Source organism: Acomys minous, assembly GCF_964271855.1.
Source record: "Acomys minous genome assembly, chromosome: 5".
NCBI classification, from domain to species: domain Eukaryota; kingdom Metazoa; phylum Chordata; class Mammalia; order Rodentia; family Muridae; genus Acomys; species Acomys minous.
Genome location: NC_140494.1, coordinates 71,978,264 through 71,992,811, shown reverse-complemented (window position 1 = coordinate 71,992,811; position 14,548 = coordinate 71,978,264). Strand labels below are relative to the sequence as shown.

Here is a 14,548-nt window from a genome sequence, read left to right as displayed (position 1 = left end):
CTAAGGAGGCCCTGTCTCTGCCTTGCATCTCACATCGTGTGCACTACAGCACCCAGCTTTTTCTGTGAGTTCCGAGGGTCCTTCAGGCAAACCCTTCACTGCTTATCTTCTAAGCCTGGATTTCCTTTTATGAGTTGGTGAGTGCGAGGATCCCGTGGGATTCTTAATCTTCTCAACTGAAGATAAGCTTTTCCTGAAACTGGCCTGGGTGTGATGGTGCACACCTTTAATCCCAGCACTTTGGAGGCAGAGGCAGATGGATCTCTTGAGTTGAGGCCAGGCCGGTCTACAAGGTGAGTTTCAAAACAGCTAGGGCTACACAGTGAAAACCTGTCTCGAAAACCAACAGACAAACAAAAAGGTTTTTCTGAAACTGTCTGCACTGCTCACTCTCTGGAGACGGGGAGAGGCTGACTCTTCGCCATCTTCAGTAGACATGGCGCCTGTCTCGGTGCTGGAAACACTCTGCCAGTGAGCCGTGAGCCTCCTGGGGTGGAGGCTACTTACTTGTCTTCACTGTACTGGATTTAGTCTGTGCCCCTTGAGTTTGAGGATCAATCCTTCAGTTCTGCTGAGGACCTGTTGGAGTCGATGAGGCTGCAGCACACCTTCTGGAAGGTTAAATCTCTGAACATTCCAGTATGTGAAGTTGTATGAAAGCCTCTTTTGCTTTCTGGTCGTGATGGCAGAAGTACCTTTACCTAAAGGTTTGGACTCATCCAGCTTGGTTGAAACGACAAAAAATAATAAAATAAGCTGCTGCTTATTGTTTCCGGCAGGGCCTGAGGCAAGCAAGCACTTTCTCACCTATAGAGTGGACACCTGCCGAGCCCACCCTGAGGCCTGTCCAGTTAGCACTCAGCACAGAGCTGACTGAAGAGGCTGCTCTGTTAGTATTACATGGCCTACCCCTTGAAGTTGTGGAATGTTCATTTAAAATTTTTTTCGAATGTTCATTTTTAAGTAGATGCCTCTGTGGTGTTATTTCTTTTTTCTTTCTTTCTTTCTTTTCCTCTCTTTTTTTCTTTTTTTAGACAGGGTTTCTCTGTGTATCCTTGGCTGTCCTGGACTCCCTTGGCACACCAGGCTGGCCTCGAACTCACAGAGATCCGCCGGCCTCTGCATCCTGAGTGCTGGGATTAAAGGTGTGCGCCACCTCATCCAGCACCTTCTGCGTACTTTACTGTCTATCCTCTGAACAGCAAGCCTGTTACCATAAAGTAACAGTGGCAGTGCTGTCTGATCAGCACAGAGCAAACTGTACTCTAGTTTCCTAACTGTCCACAAGTATAGCTTCCTGCTGATAATAAGCAACAAACTCAAGCTGCCCAAAGATCTAGTGAGAAGGAAGTGTAAGGCGATTAACTAAAGCTTTGCTCCCTAAGCTCTATTAGGTTGTGGTGAATGAGGGGCACATTCGGGCTACACCAGGAGAGATTTGCTCTAGGACATAGGACCTCCTTAAAAGCAGACCTGCTCATGGTTTTACTTACTTGATTTTTAAGTAGTTCCCATAAGGGGAAAACAAGCGTTTTGTGCTTTTTAAAGGAACTGATATATATGAATGAACGGCTGTTTGTTCATTTCACTTTGTAGGACGCCTATAAATGAACTTTGTGTTTTTCCAAAAAATGCAATGTAGTGCCACTACCCACCTAACCACTATTCAGACAGTGGTGAGCTGAGCAGCATAAACAGCTCCAGCTGTGACAGGCACAGTTGACACTCTGTGTGGCAATCATGTCAGTCCTGTATAGGAGGAAAAGAACTTGGTCAGGAAAAATGCTAAGGATCAAGAATATCACCTATAAAAAGACAGGCATATCAGCAACCCAAAACAAAAGTGTTGAGTTGTGTCTCCAGCACGTAACATGGCATCCAACCTGTGATGGGTGTCTGATGATGTGAGAGAGTGTGTGATCTACTAACCCCAGAGTAGTAGTCTCCTCTGTAAAATTAATAAGATTGTAAGATTAATAAAATCACCAGGCGGTGGTGGCTCACTCCTTTAATGCCAGCACTTGGGAGGCAGAGGCAGGCGGATCGCTGTGAGTTTGAGGCCAGCCTGATCTACAAAGGGAGTCCAGGACAGCCAAGGCCACACAGAGAAAACCTGTCTTGAAAAACAAACAAAACAAAACAAAAAAGATTAATCAAAATCTGTAACATCGAGCATGCCAACTCTAAATGCATGGAAGTCCATACAATACTTCTCATCAGTTCCCAGACAATTATAGATGTGTGTGTGTGTGTGTGTGTGCATATGTGTGAATACACACACAGATAAGGATTTTTCCTAATGTATTTACAATGTTTTTGTTTAAAATAAAACATATTAATCCCAGCACTCAGGAGGCAGAGGCAGGCGGATCACTGTGAGTTCGAGACCAGCCTGGTCTACAAAGTTAGTCCAGGACAGCCAAGGCTACACAGAGAGACCCTGTCTCGAAAAACCAAAACCAAAAGAAGATAAAGTATATATAATTTTTTTCTGAGTCAGGTTCTCACTTTATATGCCTGGGTATTCCTTGAACTCACAGAGATCCAACTGTCTCTGCTTTGTTAGCACAGGAATTGAAGGTATGTGCAACCATGCCTGGCTAATATAAAATATACTTTCAAATGCATGCAGAGAACTCAGTAATGGCAATAAGAGGGACTTTTTATTTTATTTTATTTTATTTTTGGTTTTTCAAGACGGTCTCTCTGTGTAGCCTTGGCTGTCCTAGGCTTGCTTTGTAGACCAGGCTGGCCTCGAACTCACAGCAATCCGCCTGCCTCCACCTCCCAAGTGCTGTGATTAAAGATATGTGCCACCACCCCTGGCCCAAGAGGGATTTCTTTTATTGAAAGCATTTCTCTTACTGTGATATAGCTGGCATTAGTGGAAGGAATCAGTGAGACCTAACAGTGATGAGGACCTGGTGCAGGAGAGACAGTCCTCAGCATCTTTCTTGGGGTACTGAGGAGAATGCAAGTGGCGCACGCCTTTAACCCCAGCACTCGGGAGGCAGAGGCAGGCAGATCACTGAGAGTTCAAGGCCAGCCTAGTCTACAAACAAGTCCAGGACAGCCAAGGATACACAGAGAGAAACACTGTCTCAAGAAACCAAAACAAACAAACAAACAAAAAAGAAGTAGTAAAGTTTGAGAGTTAAACCTCCAGCTGTTTCTCATCTGTGTCCTCTCTGGCCTAAGAGGCCGACACAGACCTGAAGGATTTCTAGCATTTGTAGAGAAGAGCTGTGTGTTGTCAGCACGGCACAGTCATTTATTTTAACTTTGGGCCTTTTGGTTGTCAAATAACGACATAGAATTGTTTGAACCCATTACAGGTTGTAATGATGATTGTGGATGCCATGTTAACTCAAATATATAGAGAAATGCTGTTGTTAATTAACTAACATCCTCATGGTTACTAAGATGCTCAGGTGGGCGGGTGCTGATCTTTGCATCTGCAAACCTATGCCTGTACTACATGTGGTACCCTGTGTTGCCAGGTCAGCCAGGACATTCCTGCTGCACTTCAGTGATCTTGGCCACACATTACTGTCACATACAGGGATCTGCTTTACTTGCTCACCTCTCTGGGTCTGTGTCCACTTGGAAAGTGTGAGCAGTTGTGTCTGCAGACTGCCCCTTTAAGCCGTTAAAGGCTTTACATTGTTTTGGTTTTGTCTTATCACAAGAAAGTGAGGTAGAACTCTTCTGTTCTCTCATGGGTCTCATTCACGTTTTGTCTTGTTAGTGATCATAAATACTTCTTAAATTAATTAAACCAAGACACCTAGCATGTCCTTTAAAATAACTGCCAGTTCAAAAGCTCCCTAGTAGTTGTGATATGTACATTCACTTGTCAAGTAGTGGTGGAAAGAGTGGAAAATACTTCACATTCAGCAGGTCCTTGTTATCTGCTCTTTCCTGTCATCAAGCAGGGTCAGGCTAGGGGTAGGCAGAACTCGCGGGGCAGTTGGAGACACTTAGCTGAGTATGAACAGCCCTTCACGCCCATCTCCCTGCCCTGCCCTAGCCTTCAGCTGCTCCTGCTAGACAAACATTTGCTTCTTTATTTTACACAACTCTATGATTGTGTATGAGAGCACCATGGGATGTGTAAGGGGCTGCAAAAATGTCCTTTATTTCTTAGAGAGTACATGGGGACTAAAGGAAAAGTCATGTAGGTATCTTGCTTTGTGATGTGATATATTGAACACAACATTTTTAGCTGTACACATAAAGATCCTACAAGCCTTTCTCAATTTGTGTATAAAATTGGCTCGAGTCGCATCACCGTCTTAATGTGGAGTGTCTTCAGTTTTAAATAGAGAAGAGCGTCCCCGCCATCTAACTCGCTCGTGTCTCTGGAATTACTTTAAAAGCAGTCTTCTGGTGTGTGATTGCTAAAAGTGCCTTAATTGATTTTATTCTGATGCTTCTTCTTCAAGTACAGAATATACTTCTCCTTTCAGGAATACAGCCTAGCGTCTGGATGACAGCTTGTGCGTTGCAGCATTATTTATCTATTTTTGTAATGGGTTGCTAATCGCCTGGTGCCTCCCTGTCTGAGTTGTGTGCTTGTGGACTGTCTACATGAAATCACTTGATAGGCTCTCGCATTTCTGCAAAAATGTTGCCTGTATTTTTAGTTCACCGCCCTGGCTTAAAGTGAAATTATTTAATAGAAATATTTAGAGACCAGCAGCTTACTTTGAATAGGGCTGGTATTAACCGGACCCTTTTTAGAATAGGTCTGTGTTTAAAAACATGTGTCACTATAGTTATGAAATATAATTCATTTATCCTACCTTTGGCCAAGACACAGATACAGCCTCTCTCTTCAACTGTTTCTAAGCATGGGCTTTTGTTTAAAAGGAAGATGAGTGTGTCCAATTTTTCTTTCTTTTTTTTTTTTTGTTGGCAGGATTTTACTCTGTAGCCAAGGCCAGTTTCAACCCCCCAGTGACTCCTACTTCCTTCTGAAAGCTGTGACTCTAGGCTGAGGCAGCACACCAGCTTTCCCGGCCTTCCCTGTATGTAACTAAAAGATTGGAAGTCCCGCAGGCTCTGGCGTTGGGTCTTTACGGTTGCAGAAGAGGTGGGAGCTGGACCTCACCACTGAAATGTGAGGCTGTGACCTCTGGCCACCGAGCCAACCCCCGCTGTCGCTAAGAATAGCCCGCCAGCAGTGGGCCAGCCCTCAGCCACACTTGCTGCTCTTGCTGTGATGAGGGGTGAGGGGAGGTAAAGAAGCTCAGCAGGGTTCTCTAACATGAGAAAGGCCACTGATGTCTGTGACCCCCTCTTCCCTCCCCGACATGAGTTCTGAATGTGGAAAAAAGAATCTGTTTGGTAGGTGACACTGTGAGAAGAAAACAAACAAACAAACAACAACCACAACAAAAACCAAACCATACACACACATAATAAATGTGCCATCTCCGTCTCTCATGATCAGAAACTTATAAACCATGAACCGAGAAGGAAATTGCAGCTGGAGGGACCAATGGCTAAGGCGCACCACCTTAGGTTGCATACAAGGCATTTTTAATATATAATACTTTTATTCTTTGAGATTTTGGTTATATTCATCCCCATCTCCTCCCAGACTAAGACACTTGTAAGTTCTGTGGACAGGGTCTAAGCTAGCCTGGAGGTTACTGTGTGTGTGGCCCAGACTAGTCTTGAACTCACGGCACACTTTGTAATCCCAGCACCTGAGAGGCTACGGCTGAGGGCATGACCACCTTACCTGTCATGACACATTGGGCACAGTATTCTTGTGGTATTTCTTCAGCTCGAATATGTATAGCTTTTATATTTCACCTCCGAAATTAAGGGGTTTCTTGGTTTTGATTTGCTTAGCGAACTTTGGCTGTGAAGGACCTGTCACAAAACCAGGAAGGCACAAATAGAGAGACCTGCCTGATGCATCCCCAGGCAGGTGAGAGGACTTCCGTCTCCTTGCTGTCTGACTGACAATGGTAGAAAGTTGAGGTTCTGTGCTTGTCCAGTGATGGTGAATCTTTGTTTTTTCAAATTATTTATTTATCTTTATTTTATGTGCATTGGAGCTTTGCCTTCATATACGTCTGTGTGAGGGTGTCAGATCTTGGAGTTACAGACATTTGTGAGTTGCCATGTGGGTGCTGGGAATTGAACCCTGGTCCTTTGGAAGAGCACTCAGTATTCTTAACCCCTGAGCCATATCTCCAGCCCCCGAGATAGTGAATCTTGATGTACAGGGTTTAGAGTGAACAGTTTGGAACCCAGACGCCGGCCTGGAGCCAAAGTATATACTAAAGCATACTTTATACTCAATTAGTGCAAGCTCTGATTTTTGCTGAATTTCTCACTTAGTCCCATCACAATGGCTTCCATGACACCAGAAAATAGTTTTGGCAATTGGTTCTCCCCTTTCACTTTGCCTTTGTCATCAAGCTTTATGTAAACCACCTTCCTTCCTTCTTTTCTTTCTCTCTTTTGAGACACAGTCTCAATTAAGCCAGGCTAGCCTTCAACTCGAAGCAGTCCTTAGCTCCCAAGTATTGGGATTTTTGCATCACATCCTTCCTGAGAATTTTTTAATATGGTGTCTTAAGATCTCTGGACATGACTCTGTTGTTTGAAGGACCTTTACTTACTTTCTGCCTACTGTATTCTCTATTGTGCAAGTAACTGAGGTTAAGTGTGGGGGTGGGGACTGGAAAACACAGGGAGGTGAAAAGAACAAATAAATAATTTCTTATCTCATGGCTAACACTTGGCTGTGTATTTTCAGGCTGTTTGAATTACAGACTTTGGATATTATCCAACAGCTCTTCAGTAAAAGGTCACCATTTGTCTCTCACTTGCAGCTCATGAAGAGAGCAGATCCACGTGTGACCTTTTTCAGCCTCGCCCTGGTATTCTATAGATTGTTTTCCTCCATGCATGGGTTATGTTGTGTTGTTTACATGGTTTCGAAACTTTATTTAATTGTATGTGTTTCTCTCCATGTATGTGTTACTTATATTAAAGTGTGTGTGTGTGTGTGTGTGTGTGTGTGTGTGTGTGTGTGTGTGTGTGTGTGTTGTGGTCAGCTCTTCATGAGTGCATGAGCCCGAGTCCCTGCTGTGAGTTCTTTCAGTTGTATCTAGAAATGGGATTCCTAGGCCACCTGCTGACTTTACGTTCAGTTTTGAGGAACTTTGAAACCTTCTGCTTAGCCGTGTTTGCATTCCAACAATGCACAAAGCTAGCACTTGCTTCAGATCTTTGAAGACATTGGCTTCTGTGTTCTTTCCTGGCAGGCATCTGTCCTTTTCCCGTGCTGGGAATGAAGCCCAAGGAGTCTGCGCTGTGGGCTGTTGCTCTGCTACTGACCTGTACCACCAGCCCACTGTGCTTGTTTCTGAGCTCTTATCCGCCTCTGTGGGGTATGTGAGGAGCTGAGTTTCTTTTTCCTCTTTATGCTAGATCGTGGAATAATAGCTTGTTCCATATAGTCCAGATGTGTTGCTCTTCCAACTTCCTTATTTTAACAGTCACTGGCTGATGTGCAGGAGATTGGGAACTGCATTTTGTGTCTCCTGCTCATTGTTGTCATGTGTTGAGCAGCTGTCAGGAGTCTCATTTTTGCCATCCACAGAGTGAGGGAGGTTAGCCTGCAAGATTCAGAACACCCAACAGGCAGTTCATGGTGCTCCACTTTACCTGAGGGCAGATGGTGTCACTGAGCACCACTCTGTGTCCAGGAGTAAAGGGAAGAGGCCCCGGTGTAATTGCTGGGTACGTCCTCCATAATTTAACGAAGCATATGGGAAACGGGATTTACTAGTTAGTGCTTCTGCTCGAGAGGCTCCCTCATGCACCTGTGAGGGATGTCCCTCTAGACTCTGTCAAGTTCACGTGGCGCCTTGAGCAAACACCTTTCACATGACTGACACCCTGGTGAAGTGTCTTTGTGTGAGTTGTTTTTCAGCTTTTCATCCCTGGCGTCAAACAGCTGCAGGTGCTTCTCCCATCCAGCGAGCTAGGCTGCAGCTGTTGGCGTTAGACGCAGTGCCCTGCACATTTCACTCTGCTGCGGGACACCAGACTCTTAAGAAACCAGTCTGGGCGTTACCTGAAGGAAGCTGAGCTGCCCTGAGTCACACCTGTGTGTTGTGATTCCTTTGCAGGCAGCTACTTAAGTCCGTGTGCTTCCTCATCCATAAAATGAGATGGTCTGACCTTTACTATCAGCAGGCATTTCTACTGGGTTAGGTACTAAATTAGGGATTCCTAATGTCCTAGAGTTTCTATGGCCGCAACAAAATACTATGATCAGAAAGCAAGTTAGGGAGGAAAAGGTTTATTCAGTTTAGACCTCCAGGTGACAGTCCATCATTGGAGGAAGTGGGGACAGGAACTCAAGCAGGGCTGGAACCAGAGGCGGGAGCTGAATCAGAGGCATGGAGGGTGCTGGCTTCCTCACTCTGCTTTCTTATAGGACCCAAGACCACCAGCCAGGGGTGGCCCCTACACACAGTGGGATGGGCCCTCCCCATTGATCACTGATTCAGGAAATGCCTTACAGCTCATGGAGGCATTTCCTCAACTGAAGCGCCTTTCTCTAATGACTCCAGCTTGTGTCAAGTTGACATACAAAACCGGCCACTATACCTAAGGTTTAGATTATGCCTGGATAAGGAAAGAAAAAGGACAATAAAGGTTTCTTAGATTGACAATAAGAATACCACTTAATCTATGAAATAGTAAAGAAAGAGAAAGAAACTCATCTCGGTCCTTCTTCAAACAGCAAAAATATAACCACCATGTAAAATGAGCACAGAAGTCACAGAATTATATGTTCAGTAGATAAACAGGCATCCACTGGGGGTTGGAAATTACAACAATGACCTGGCGGAAAGGAAGATCACCAGGTCATGCTCACTGGTTGAGCTCAGGCAACTGAAATCATGGAAACAAAAGATAAGGACTTACACATCATATGTGTGTTGTGTTTTGTTTTCCTTACCTAAGTAATGACTTCAGTTTATTTATTTTCATATTTTTGTGAATTATGTGTGTGTCTTTGTGTGAGTATGCCCGAGTATCTACATGTGTGCAGATGACCTTAGAGGTCATCAACAGGTGTCAGATCCCATGGAGATGGAGTTTGTCAGCTCTTAAAGATCACTTCTCGTCCTCTGCAAGGCCAGCAAGGACTCGTAGCCACAGAGCCATCTCTATAGCCACTTGAATCCAATGCAAAAAGTTAATGGCTTGCTTATAGAGATTGAAAGTCTTTTAGTTAAATCCTAGCAACCAGTCACCTTGTAGATCATCTTTGTTCCCGGCAAAGAGCTGTTAATATGTTTCAGAGTGTCATGGAATTTCATAGTCATTGACCTCAAGGCTTGAAGAAGAAAGGTCAAAATGTCACCTGTGACAGGATTAAGTTTCAGTTGCACTTTAAGCTGAGTAGAGTCCTAGTATTCTACCTGAACAAACATTCTAATTTTGGTCAACGTAAAACTTACATCAGACAAAAGGAAGACCTTTAAGCTGCATTTACAATTTGGTGCTGAAAGTTCACTAATATTCTATACAACACAGAGCCTTGCATGCTTGGCTTGGATGAGAGTGTAGCATTCATTTTCGTTTCGGCTTTATCTGTGTAGCCTTGGCTGTCCTGGACTTACTTTGTTAAGCAGGCTGGCCTCGACTTCACAGAGATCCTCTGCCTCCCGAGTGCTGGGATTATAAGCTTGCACCACTGTTCCTGGTTTGTATTGGTTTTCTTAAAAAGAAACAATTGTAATAGACATGGTTCCAGGTTTGTTACTCAGTGTGAGCCCAGACACTATTTTACTTACTTTAAAATGGAGAAGCAGGGAATCTGTGAAGCACTTGCCACACAAGCATTAACACCCAAGTCTGTAGGTCCAGGACCGGGAGGCGGACACAGGAGGACCTCTGTGGCTTCTGCCCAGGCAGCTGAGGGAGCAAGATGCAGGCCCGGTGAGGGTTTACCTCAAAAATCAAAGTGGAGCCGACTGAGGGAGATGCTAGGTGTGACTCTCTGGCCCGCACAAAGCACATGTGTATATACTGTCTCCTTCAGCCAGGAAGCAGCGTGCGCTTCAGCGAGCTGCTGTTGTTCCTGTTTGGTGTGTCCTGTCTTTGTCACAGCTGGTACATGAGAGACCAGGAAAGGTAAGCTGCCAGACCTGCCTGGGATGAGGCAACCTCTTTCCCAAGTCAGGTCATCCAGTACGTCTCTCGGGTTGTGGAAACCCAGAAGGCCGCGTTACCAGCATGTAAAGTTAACACAGGAACAAAATGATGGCTAATAATGAAGTAGCAAAGCAGAAGAGTGCCGCACACACTACTTAGGCCAAAGTATGACTTTGCTTAGTGTCTGTCTGTGTAGAAGTCATGTCTTGTCATCTGGTATGCATTTGGTCTTTGTTCCTGAGATACGGCCTTACACTGTAGTCCAGGCCAATCTAGAGTTCACTATGTAGGCTAGGCTGGCCAAGCCAGTGACAGCCTGACTTCTCAAGTGCCTGGGCCACAGACAAGAATCACTGTGCCAGGCCTGCATTACATCTTTTCATTTTAAAAAAATGTGGCATCAAATGAATAAAAGATTCATTTGTTCAAGTTTTGGTGGCACTCCATGGGTTGACTTATTGATGTTGATGAGAATCTTTAATAAAAAGATGATAACATGTTATAATGTTATCAATGGCGTTGAAAGAAAGTATATGTGGGGCTGTGAGGCAGCACTTGGCTAACTGGGTTTGGTTCCCAGCACCCACACGGTAGCTCACGAACATCTGTAACCTAGTTTAAGGGGACCTGAACCTAGGCTACACACACACACACACACACACACACACACTGCACATACATGCACGCAGGCAAATACTCATTCATATAAAATAAATTCTTTTAAAAGAAAACACATGGCGGCTCAGTGGGTAATGACCTTGCCATCAAACTGGGCGGTCTGATGTGATTCCTGGAACTCACGTGATTAGAGAAGAAAACTGACTCTTGAAGGTCAGTTCACGCACACATAATTTTTTTTAAAAAATTAATTCAAAATACTTTTGTTTTTGAGACAAGGTTTCTTTGTTTTAGCCTTGACTGCCCTGGATTCACTTTGTAGACCAGGCTGGCTTTGAGCTCACAGAGATCTGCCTGCATCTGCCTCCCGAGTGCTGGGATTAAAGGTGTTTGCTACCACGCCCAGCAAGAAAATATTATGTTCAGTGGGGGCTGGTGTTATCAGCCGTAGTTCATGTGAACTGCATTTTCCTACTTCTTTAGTGTTTGTCTACCACTTGGGGAATGTTTGCAAACTAATAGACTCACTCTGTCTTAGCAGTTTGGGTGGCTAAAGCCATGTTATTCTGTTAGGAGTTGAAATGTCGGTGTGTCCATAAATATAAGGTGGATTCAGCTCCAGGTCTTCAGTAAGATGGTCTCCCTTGAAGTAGGCTTGTGAGCCAGCACACCTAAAGGCCCTTATTTGCTGTAGATGTGAGCTAGTGGCCTGGGCAGATCTGGTGTGGGTGGTCACAGAGCTGATGAGAGCTTGGGTGCATGCTTCCTTCCTGTTCCTGCGTCTAGGGCTTCATCCCTGTCGCTCAATGAGGATGAGGTCTGAGTCTGAACTGAGCATCTTGGCTTCCTGACCTGAAGTCTCCCTTTTGCAACTAACAGCTGTAAAGTCAAGGTTCATGCCACCTTTCATCTGTACGACAAAGTTACTTTTTTCTGACATGCTGTTGTTGCATTTAAATGCCAATTTCTCAGGATTGTCAATTCAATCTGGCTTTTTTCTTTCTTTCTAAAGATAAAACCGCATGTCTATAAGTAGATTTAAGTGAATATTTTAAATTGCTGGATGCCAGCCTTCCTTTCTCTGCCGCTACCTCCCCACCCCACCCCCACCCCCTTTTTTTTTAATTCTTGAAACAGGGTCTCACATTGGAACCCAGACTGGCCTGGAACTCATGTTGGAGCCCAGGCTGACTTTAGTTCCTCTCAGTGCTCAGGCCTCGGCCTCCTGAGACACCACTTCCAACTCTTGTTATGCTGAGGTGAAGCCTGGAGTCTCCAGGAATGCTAGGTAGGCCTGCTCTTCAACCAAGCCATGCTCTCCATCCATGTAATTCTGCAAGTTATCAGGAGGCTCTTTTTTTTTTTTAAAAGCCTGAGATTTAAGATTTCTTGGCTGGTGTTCGTCCATACATTCCTGTTCCCATTTATTTATTTATTTATTTATTTATTTATTTATTTATTTATTTATTTATTTTCCTGGCAGCGACAGGAAGGTCTGTGGAGACCTCATTTTGAGGATTCATCAATCTTGAATTCTGGCTTTTGTTCTCAGCCCATGCTATGCTGACTTCTGTCATTTTCTGTATCACAAAAGAAAAAAAGATACAAAGTTGTGAACTTGAAGTGGTGTTTGTGGCTAAGACATTGTGAGGGAACTTTGGAGGGAAAGCATTTGACTGAAGTTGAGGGACCTTACGTTTGAGCCCCACTGTTGCTCACGGCAGCGCCATCTGAGGAACAGCCTCACTGTTGCTCACCAGCCCCGTCTTGTGCACAGCCTCCCGAGTTTCTGCCTGTGGGCAGCTACTGCTTTCATTCAGCCCAAGGCCAGGATCAGGTCACCGTGCCGTCTCAGTGAAGATCAGTTGTCTCGTTCTCCTGAGCTCCTGCCCACACGTTTTTGAGCACTGTACTGACAGCCTAGCACTTTTAACTCCACTCTCAGATTTTGAATTCTGACAATACTGAAAAACTTAACCACAGTAGAAAAGTGTATAAGTCGTCTCATCCTTATCAAAGAACTATGCCTTTGAGATTTCTGAAAAGTAGGTGATGGACTTAGAAAGGGTGGCCGTGGTCTCAGAACTGGCTCTGTAGAAGGGCTGGCTGGAACTGTGCAATTGTCCCTGGAACGGGAAGTGCATAGGTTCCCTGCATCTGACACTTTGCTCCCAGCAGCAACAGCCAAAGCCCAAAATTCAAGTGGTCTTCAACCCCGTGTAGCCCCGACTGTCCTGTAACTCACTTCTGCCTAGTCCCTGAAAGTAGTGGTGTGCACTAACACATAAACCCTACATCAAGTTTTTTTGTTGTTTTTGTTTTGGTTTTTGAGACAGGGTTTCTTGCTGTAGCCTTGGCTATCTTGGACTCTCTTTGTAGACCAGGCTGGCCTTAAACTCACATTGATCTGCCTGCCTCTGCCTCCTGAGTGTTGGGGTTACATGCATGCGTCACCGAGCCAGGCAATCAACTGAGAGTCAAATTGGTCACCTGATTTCTCATAAGACATTTTCACTGGTCTTATGTTTGTTTTGGTTTTGGGGGATTTTTGGAGCAGGGTTTCTCTGTGTAGTCTTGGCTGTCCTAGACTCACTTTGTAGACCAGGCTGGCCTCGAACTCACAGCGATCCGCCTGCCTCTGCCTCCCAAGTGCTAGGATTAAAGGTGTGTGCCACCACCGCCCGGCTGGTCTTGTATTTAGCTGCAGATTTTCTCACTTTTCTGTTAAAAACTTGAGTGTGTGTGTAGGGGGGAGAGGGAGTGTGTTACTCATGCCATGGCATGCACGTGGATGTCAGTAGACAATGTATGAAAGTCAGTTCTTTTTTGCCTACCTTGTAGGATCCAGGGATCAAACACAGCTTTTCCCAGTGAGCCATCCTGCTGGCCCAAAACTATGCAGTCTTGGTTTCAGTCTAGAACTAGCACCAGTAATTGATACTGTTATAAGTAAAACCAAACCATATTATATATCTTAAGCTCCCTTCTAGAATCTACTTTTGAAAATGTTTATATTCTCTCTCTCTCTCTCTCTCTCTTTCTCTCTCTCTCTCTCTCTCTCTCTCTCTCTCTCTCTCTACACACACACACACACACACACACACACACACACACACACACACACATCCTTGGTTTCTCTGTGTAGCCTTGGCTATCTTAGATTCTCTTGAAGATCGGACTGGCCTTGAACTCACATTGATCTGCCTGCCTCTGCCTCCCTAGTGCTGGGAGTAAAGGTGTGTGCCACCACACCCGACTTGTTTATTTTCTTAAACTAGAATAATGCTTAAAACCTACTTTTCCAGCCACTTAGTCTTCTATTTTATCCTACACAACTACCAAACAAGCACCTGTCCCCCACCCTGAGATTCTGCATCCTAGGTGCATACATCAGTACAATGTAACAGTGTAATATATAAACTTTTTGAATAGAAACATTTAGAACATATAGACATAGGGCTGGAGAGATGGCTCAGTGAGTAAGAGCACTGACTGCTCTTCCAGAGGACCTAGGTTCAATTCCCAGTACCCACATGGCAGCTCACAACTGTCTGTAACTCCAAGATCTGACACCCTCACACAGACATATGTAGGCAAAACACTACTGCACACGAAATAAAAACAACAACAACAAAAACCCAACATATAGACATAGCTGTGTGGTAGCACACACATTTAATCCCAGCGCGTGGGAAGCAGATCAGGAGCGATCTCTGAGTTCCAGGCCAGC

At 44.7% G+C, this 14,548-nt stretch overlaps 1 protein-coding gene and 1 long non-coding RNA gene across 9 annotated transcripts in view; one reads left to right on the top strand and one right to left on the bottom strand.

Annotated features, from left to right (window-relative positions):
- The window catches only part of LOC311598188, a 93,176-nt gene extending 82,613 nt beyond the window's left edge, over window positions 1-10,563 (bottom strand). Inside the window, exons 1-2 of the long non-coding RNA XR_014779511.1 lie at window positions 9,200-10,563; window positions 5,884-6,340 (exon numbers count right to left, since the gene is read on the bottom strand). This is a non-coding gene — a long non-coding RNA (uncharacterized lncRNA). The remainder of the gene's footprint in view (window positions 1-5,883; window positions 6,341-9,199) is intronic.
- YAP1 (Yes1 associated transcriptional regulator) overlaps window positions 1-14,548 on the top strand; it is a 79,627-nt gene that overhangs the window by 19,749 nt on the left and 45,330 nt on the right. The window lies entirely within an intron of this gene.